This window comes from Caloenas nicobarica, chromosome 28 (genome assembly GCF_036013445.1).
Source record: "Caloenas nicobarica isolate bCalNic1 chromosome 28, bCalNic1.hap1, whole genome shotgun sequence".
NCBI lineage: Eukaryota > Metazoa > Chordata > Aves > Columbiformes > Columbidae > Caloenas > Caloenas nicobarica.
This window is the reverse complement of record NC_088272.1, coordinates 823,134-831,797: the sequence shown is the minus strand read 5'-3', so window position 1 is coordinate 831,797 and position 8,664 is coordinate 823,134. Positions and strand designations below refer to the sequence as shown.

Genomic DNA, 8,664 nt, shown 5'->3' with positions numbered 1-8,664 from the left:
GATCAATAAGATACCACCTCGTTGGGAAACGGGGAGGAGGGAGAGGGGCAAAGACAATAGAAGAAATACTGATTTATTCTTCTTTATTATGGAAATGCTCTCTATTTGGCTATTCCTGAAATCTCCCTAATCATCAAGACCAGACTTGAAGCCTTTAGGAAAAGGATGCACAGAGCCTTGGCTTGTAAGGGCATTTTGGATGTTAATGAGCCCTCTGCTGCCGTGATCCTGAACTGCAGCTGCTGAAAGAAGGAACAAACCTCTGATGAAGTGAAAGGCAGAAGTGGAACTCAAGTTTCTGAGGGTGCTTGGGACCCCATGAAGGGCCAGCACTGACACAGCTGTGAAGGAAACAACCAGTCGAGGTCCCTGTCCCTGGAGGCTGGTGAAGCAAAGACTTGGAGACACTGGTTACAGGTGGTGAGGGCAATGTGGAGGTGACTCTGATGCCCTGTCAGCCCTTGATGCATGTTTATCACCAGAATGGCTGAGACTTGATCCCTGGGACCTGGTAGATTTTTCTCAAATGTTTTTCAAGGCTTTTCGTGTGGTCAGTGTGAGTGTTTTGTGTTTTGGGGGTGGGTTTTATGTCAAGTGCTGTTGCTTTAGCTGCAAGGCTCTGGTTTTCTGTGGAGTTGGAAATGCCTGTGAGTTCTTCACAACTCATCAATCTTCTTTTATACCCCTGGCAATGGTCACCAATCACCTCAATGTCCCAGTCTCAAACTTGCTTGAATCTTCTATTTGGATCCATATCCCATCACTCCAGGATGTTCGTGCATCCACCAGGTTCATGGATATTTCCTGAGGTCCATCCAGGACTGGGCAGTGTAAGAGAGGAGCAGAGCAGGGAAACCTCATTGGGCATGCCTGAGCACAGCCACCCCAGCAGCAGCCATTCCCCATCTCCCAGGCACAGCCATGCCCACAAGATGGAAATGTCACTGCCATATATGATTAGCCCAAGAGAGGCCTTTCTTCCTTCCTTCCATATTCCCAGGAAAGTCTTGCTCCTATTCCTCCTCCACCTGCAGACAACAGCTGCTTTCCATTCCTGGGCTCAGCCATGGCTGTAAGGGTTCACTAAACCATCAGCCATCTCATTGCTTCTCCCTGACATGCCCTGTCCCTCTCCCACACCTACACATGGTCAATCTCTGCTGCTCAGGGCCTCCTGCTCTTCAGAAGAGGCCTGGAGCTCTTTGGTTCTTCCTGGTGCTTATTATAAACTTCCTCGCTCTCCCCAGAGTTCATGGTGAGCTTTCTTGTCCATAACAGCCCCTTTATGACCATGGCTTACTAAATGGGTGTCTTTTTATGATCATTTGTGCAGAAAGAGTAGTCACAGGAAAACACTGAATATGTCAAAACTGATAGTGAGTGCAGTGCCGTAAAAACCTGATGAGTTACCCCCATTGCTGTGTCTCTCCTGGAAGGAGTCTGTCCCGAGAAGGGCATCCAGCTTCTGCCACTCTCTGCAGAGGCACATGAGCAGTGTCGGTGCACCTGGGGAGGAACAGGGTGATTTTTGCCAGACCACCCTTCATAGGAACCACTTAGATATGTACTTATGGATGGGGTATCGTACCTTTTGCTGCAAATACCTATTGGATTGGCACTGCCAGAGGGGCTACCACAGATGCAGAGTATCATTTTACAGATATTTAAATATAAGCATGCTAAACTTTTTTTTTCTTTAAAAACTGACATTGCTAGACAAATTACACAAACACTTGATTGATTATTGGTGGGTTTTAACATGATTATCCACAGAAGGCCCACCAGCTTTTCATCTCAGGAAATGGGATGCCAGAGCTGAAGGGAAGGATGGCTTGGGCTCTGTCCTGTGATCTGGGAAACTGAAACATGCTCCCATCTCCCCAGCACCCTGCCCTCCTCAGTGAGGGGTGTGAGACATTCTGCCAGCGAGATCTGAACTCACAGTCATGACAGGTATTTTGTGTCTAACTGCAGCCAGTGGTGTCCTGTCAGCTCAGGATTTGGGCTTCCATTGCTGGAGGTATTTAAAAGAGGCGGAGATGTGGGGCTTTGGGGTATGGTTTAGTGGTGGACTTGACAGTGTTTGATTTATGGTTGGAATCCATGTTCTTAAGGGTCTTTTCCAGCCTAAATGATTTTATGATTCTTTGATTGTATGATTATCTGATTCTCTGATTCTATGATTTGGGTTGAAACCATTTCCATTCCATCGCCTCCAGCTTCCCTCAGAGGCTGCTGTTGTGTGGCACAACTGTCCTGGCTCCCCAGGCAGGTTGGGCACTGGCTCGGTGCCTGCATTGGAAGTTTTCCCCTTCCTGGGGTAAAAGACTGTTGAGGAGAGACAGTTGTAGAGATTTGGGTCACAGAGGTTTGAAGCAATCCTTCCAAAATCTGAGCAGGCTGAGCTTTGGTACAAAGGCACAAAGGAAGCCAGAATGCTTATGTGGTGTGCACTGACACAACACTGTTACCTGCATTTCCAGTCTCTCAAGTCCCAACTGTGCAGCAGAGTCTGGAGTTCTGAGCTCCCTTCATCTGCCCTGTGTGGCACATGTAAAATGAAACTACCCCAGCCAAAGAGTTGGTTTTGATTCTCTTCACAGCCTGAAGCACCACATGGGTCATGAGACAAGCCAGGATACCCAACGAGGACTCACATGCTCTGCACTTACAGTTTAGATGTTCACTGTAATCTCAGCAGACAAGAAATGCTGATTCCTGGGTGCAAGAAGCTGGTCAAGTGCCTTGTCACCATTTCTGTAATAATGGATTTGATGTCTGGTTGATGTGCAGAGTCTATACATGGATGCTGACACCTGTTGAACAACCTGCTCTGAAAGGATTAGCAAGGTGGGCTGTTCTTTCTGGAAGGGCATTGAGACAGCAAAAAAGAAGATCTTGGGTCAGGACAAATGGAAAGGGATTCAAAACTTGTGGTCAGGGCTATTTGAGGGGACTTGTAAAGCAGCCCTGCACCTCATGTAAATTATTTCTGTGGTCAGGGCTTTTTGGGGTACTTGTAAAGCAGCCCTGCACCTCATGTAAATTATTTCTGTGGTCAGAGAGAACCTGAGAGCTTTGTCTAAATGGAAAACATGAAGGGGATGGAATGACAGCATCATTCAGGCTCAAAGGGACATCAGGACGTGTCTTGACCAACCTCATGATCAAAGCAGGGTCAGACCAGATTACTCAGGACTTTATCCAAACACATATATGGGCACTTTCTGGGGTAGAGTGGATGCGCACCCCTGGGAAACAGCTTCCAGGGCTTGACTGTCCTCAGGATTGGAAAGTTTCTCCCTTTCTGTAGCACCTTTCCAAGCCCAACCATCCAGATTGTTTTTACACATCTACTTGCATAGCAATGCAGACCATAATATCCTACCTTGGACACAAGAGTAGTGTGGGGGATGATGCTGAATGCCTTGCTGACTTCCATGTAACAGACCACCACTGCTCTCCCCACGTCCAGCAACCCTGTCCTTTCCTCACAGAAAGCAAAGAGGATGGACAGGCACAACCTGCCCTGGGTAAACCCCGTCACCTTCTCTTTCACACACTCAGAAATGGGGTCCCAGTGGACATGTTCTGGGGCACAGCCCTTAGTTCCCCTGCTCACCCATTGGCCATTTTTGAAAAGTGCACACACTGTGTGAGAGCTGCCAGTGGTCAAGGAGTGCCCCCAGTCTCCATGAGCTTTCAAAGATGGTGGAGAGTGGCCTCACTGTGACATGGTCCTGCTGTCTCAGCTCCTGGGATGCTGCCCCTCCTGTCCCATAGACTGGAAAGGATTGTGTTAGTTCCAGGGACCCTGACTTGATCCCCATCCACTGCTGGTTGTTCTGCCTCCAGTCACAGAGTCCTGGGAGACCTTGCTGGTGAAGATGGAGGACCAGAGACACAGAGAATATCACTTCTTTCCCTTATTAAATCAATGAGTGGCCACAAGGTGTCTTTGTTTCTCCTTTAACTGTTCCTGCAGTAGTAACAACTCATTAGGGTGCCCTTGAATTGCCTTACAGGTCTAGACTGAGTTTTGCTCTGGCCTGTTGCTGTGCTTGGAGGCTGCTGTCCTTGCAGACCAGATGAACTAACTTCTGCCACCCTGCCTTGGCAGTTTATTCCATCCGTGTCACAGCTCTGTCTGCAACGCTGACAGCTCCAGCTCAGCCAGTCAGGTCCCTGGCTGAGGCCATTGCCTCACATCTGGGCTGAACCACCCCAGCTGTGGCACCAGGAAACCTCTGAGTCGCCCCATGGAAACCTGGTACCAAGTGTGCAAGATCCCATGCGTGCAAATGCTTTGCTTCAGAGCACAGACATGAGATGGTCAAAGATTGCTGAATTTCTCTCTAGACCTAGGAGTATAAAACCAGAATAAAATGCCTAAATTCCTTCAAATGAAGATTTCCCCCTTCCAGCTTGGAGAAATTAGATCCTTTGCTGTAACCTTCCTGGTGTCCTGTCTAATGATGGGACACGAAAAGATGATTGTCACACCAGTTTATTTTTTAACACAAAGAACACAATGCTGGCAAGAAGTGTCTGTGCAGAGGAGAGAGAATCAACATCACTGATTACTTGAGGTTGTTTCAAAGGATGTGCCCCTGGAGCCCCAGGGACAGCTGGAGGGAGCCCAGAGGGGACAGAGGAAGGGACATCATGGGCTGCTCCTGTGCTGCTGAGCTGGGCTGGGCTCCTGGGACAGAGGGAGCTCATGGCAAGCGGCAGCGCTGCAGAGAGACAGCTCTGCCCAGGAGCAGCTCCTCTGCAAAGCGCAGCAGGGCTGAGGGCTCTGCCTGGGGATCTCAGGGAGACCAGCAAGGCAGAGAGAGATGAAAGGTGGTCAGGATTGGGAGGATGACTGAGAGCTCACTGGAGGAGAAACCTTTGCAGCCCTTGCCATGGTAAGTCTCTGGGTGCAGGGCAATACGGCTGTAGCTCCTGGAGGCATCTCCTCAAGTTAGCACAGGCACAGCTTGAGGGATCTGTAAGGAGGCGGCTCTTGTCAGGCAATGGTGAACAGCTGTGTAGCAGGGTGAGCAGCCAGGGGTGCCCAGGGCTGTCCTGCAGAGCAGGGTCCCTGCACCCCAGGGCTGTGCCGGGGCAGGGAATCTGCCGCCTGCCAGGGTCAGCACTCAGCCTGCCCGGGGAGATCCCAACACCACTGAGAGGGGAAGCTGTGGGGGGAAGGAGTGACCCCTATTCAGGCAGGAAAGGTGCTTCTACTGTGGAGAGGATGCTGTGTGGGTCAGGGCTGCTCACAGCTCCAGATCACCCCCAGGACTTTTCCAAGTGGATGCCTCAAGCAGAAGATCAATGCAAGGATTACCAGAGAGATAGGGATCTTTCCTGAGGCTGTCTTTTCAGTTTCCTATCCCAAGGGCTGGGAGGTGCAGGAAAGGATAAAATGAAGATGAGGTCTCATGCTTAAACAAGTCACTGATTCTCCTGAACTGCAACTCAGAGTCATCAGTACATCTGCCAGAAGCCTCATAACATCCCTTCAGCTGCTGCTCTGGCTGTGCACAGCACCAGCATCACATTGGCTATACCTGTCAGGCTTAGTCTGACCTGTACTTTTCCCCAGTATCCAAACAGGAAGATGCCCCCAGGCAGTGCCCTGTGAACAGGCAGGATCTGTAGGGCCAGGGTGAGGGCACAGAGGGTGGGATGGGGTCTGTGAGCACTGACAGGGAAGAGACATGGACAGGGAAACACCTCCCAGGGGGAGAATCTCCACACAGCAGGGAAATGATCAGAAATGAGAGGAAACTAAACTCAGAATTGTTATGGGAGGGAGAACACAGAAAACTCCGTATGATCCCCGCAGTGCAGATCCCTCCTGTGAGCAGCCCCCTCGCCTCCTCTCCCACCCAGCAAAGCCTCTGCCCTCAGGGCCGGGGGCTCCAAGGCATGAAGCAGCTCCTGTGCAGCCAGAGCTCCAGTTCCCTCTGCAGAGCACAGGGGCTGAGAGCAGCTGCCCGGCAATGCTGGTGTGTGGGAGGTGGCTGCACAGCTGGGGAAGGGTGACGCTGTCTGAGTGCCCGGCTGCCTCTGCCCTGGCCTCTCTCACACCCACCCTCACCGCAGTTTCCTTCTTGCTCCACTGCTCTGGGTCACTGTTGGTGTGATCTGGTTCTTGCTGTCAGGCTCTCTGGGGATGGGAGTTTCAGCTGCAGAGTCACAGCCTGATCTTGTGGGTCCTTTCCTGCAGCTGTGTCCACGGGAACACGTGTCCCAGGTTTGCTCTGAGCTGTGGGGCTGTGGGCGATGCAGTGTGTGGGGCTGGGGAATGAGCAGAGTCTCCCTGAATCAAATGCCATCATTAGGACCCTTGGCTGTCTCATTGAGTTTTTCTTCCAAGATGTGAGCTTCCCTCCAGGATGCAAACCTGTCCTATAGCACTTTAGCATTATCTGAATTCCCCATGCAGAAGTGCAGAGATGCTATGATGGAAGAAATGCAGTTCGGTTTATGAAATGAGCCGTGTGTGTCCTGGGATAGAAGTGGGGTGCTGACACCTGACGAAAGCGTGAGACATGTCATGGTCTGAGGTGGATCCCTCTGCTCTCAGCAGTGCCCAGTGGCTTTTCAGGGTAACATGGCAGTGTGATCACCATCTCAGAAAGGTGCCAGCCCAGGGCAGCTGGAGCAAGACAGAGGGACAGAGCAGCTGCCCTCGCTCTGCACTGACCCACAGGCATCCTCTGGTCTCGCAGGACTCGCTCTGTTCTTTCTGAGTACAGCAGAAATGCTGAGGGTTTCTGACACCCAACAACACTCTCCAGGGGAGTTGAATGATTGGACTAGATGATCTTTCAAGGTCCCTTCCAATCCCTAATCTGTGATTCTGTGAAGCTGTCAAAACCCCAAGCATTTCAAACTTCATTTTACCATCCTGTTTCATTCTTGGTGACAGTGCAGATGCTGACAGGCCCTTCTGCACCAGCAGCAGTTTCAGATGACAACTTTGAACCCCAGGTCTGTCCCCTGCCCCCCGTTCCATGACCCCTGCTGCAGAGCAGGGCTGACTCCTGGGCAGCCAGCGGGCACAGATCCTGCTCCTCACGGCACCTCCAGCCAGCACCACCCAGGGCTCAGCCACGGACCTGAAGGAAGGTCTGGAAAAGGACAAGGGGTGTGGAGCAGGGGAGGGTGTATGAGAAATGGCTTTGCTTTTGCTCAGAGAAGTCTCCCCTAACTTATCACTGTCTTTTGCTCCTGTGACAGTGCCCCATGCGCATCAGCAAATGTCCAACAGCAGCTCCATCACCCAGTTCCTCCTCCTGGCGTTCACAGACACACGGGAGCTGCAGCTCTTGCACTTCTGGCTCTTCCTGGGCATCTACCTGGCTGCCCTCCTGGGCAACGGCCTCATCATCACCACCATAGCCTGTGACCAGCACCTCCACACCCCCATGTACTTCTTCCTGCTCAACCTCGCCCTCCTCGACCTGGGCTCCATCTCCATCACTGTCCCCAAATCCATGGCCAACTCCCTCTGGGACACAAGGGCCATCTCCTACACAGGATGTGCTGTACAGCTCTTTTTGTTTACATTCTTGATAGAAGCAGAGTATTATATACTCACCGTCATGTCCTACGACCGCTACGTTGCCATCTGCAAACCCCTGCACTACGGGACCCTCCTGGGCAGCAGAGCTTGTGTCCACATGGCAGCAGCTGCCTGGGCCACTGGGTTTCTCAGTGCTCTGCTGCACACGGCCAATACATTTTCACTGCCACTGTGCAAGGGCAATGCCCTGGAGCAGTTCTTCTGTGAAATCCCACAGATCCTCAAGCTCTCCTGCTCAGATGCCTACCTCAGGGAACTTGGGCTTATTGTGGTTAGTGCCTGTTTAGTTTTTATGTGTTTCGTGTTCATTGTGCTGTCCTACGTGCAGATCTTGAGGGCCGTGCTGAGGATCCCCTCTGAGCAGGGACGGCACAAAGCCTTTTCCACGTGCCTCCCTCACCTGGCCGTGGTCTCCCTGTTTGTCAGCACTGCCATGTTTGCCTACCTGAAGCCCCCCTCCATCTCCTCCCCATCCCTGGACCTGGTGGTGTCTGTTCTGTACTCGGTGGTGCCTCCAGCAGTGAACCCCCTCATCTACAGCATGAGGAACGAGGAGCTCAAAGATGCCCTGTGGAAACTCATATCTTACTGTTTTCTGAAACAATAAACTGCCCATCTGCTTCTGAATAGGAATTGTAATGTAACTAATTAGAGATACAGCCTGTCATCTGTATTATATGTTATTGATTGTTTTTTTTATTGTGATAATGTTGTCATCCCCTTTCTAATTCTCTGTCTGCTTTTCTTTCATAACCACTAGTGTAAATCAGGAGCCATGCTCTCTTTCCCTTTAAACAAAATAAATGTGTCTGTAGTGACTTGTTTTTCATTATATCCTTCCTGCAAGGCCTTTTGGAGCTGCAGGGACAGTTCCTGTGTGCATGGGAGGAGGGGAAAAGAGTCCAGCCTGGCAGCCCTGCCAGGGAGCACCAGCGCTTGGCCTTCCAGAGCTGTTCTCGTTCCACTCCCACACTCTCCTTCTCATCCCTTGTGTTGGTGCAAGGCCTGAGTGCTCTGGCAGCCTGGTCACCGTCCTGCTGTGTGTCAGTCCTGTGAGCGCAGGCAGGGACAGGCAATGGGCA

At 51.3% G+C, this 8,664-nt stretch overlaps 1 pseudogene; it reads left to right on the top strand.

Annotated features, from left to right (window-relative positions):
* Positions 1-7,165: 7,165 nt before the first annotated feature.
* On the top strand, positions 7,166-8,189 carry LOC135999556 (olfactory receptor 14J1-like; annotated as a pseudogene).
* Positions 8,190-8,664: the final 475 nt, after the last annotated feature.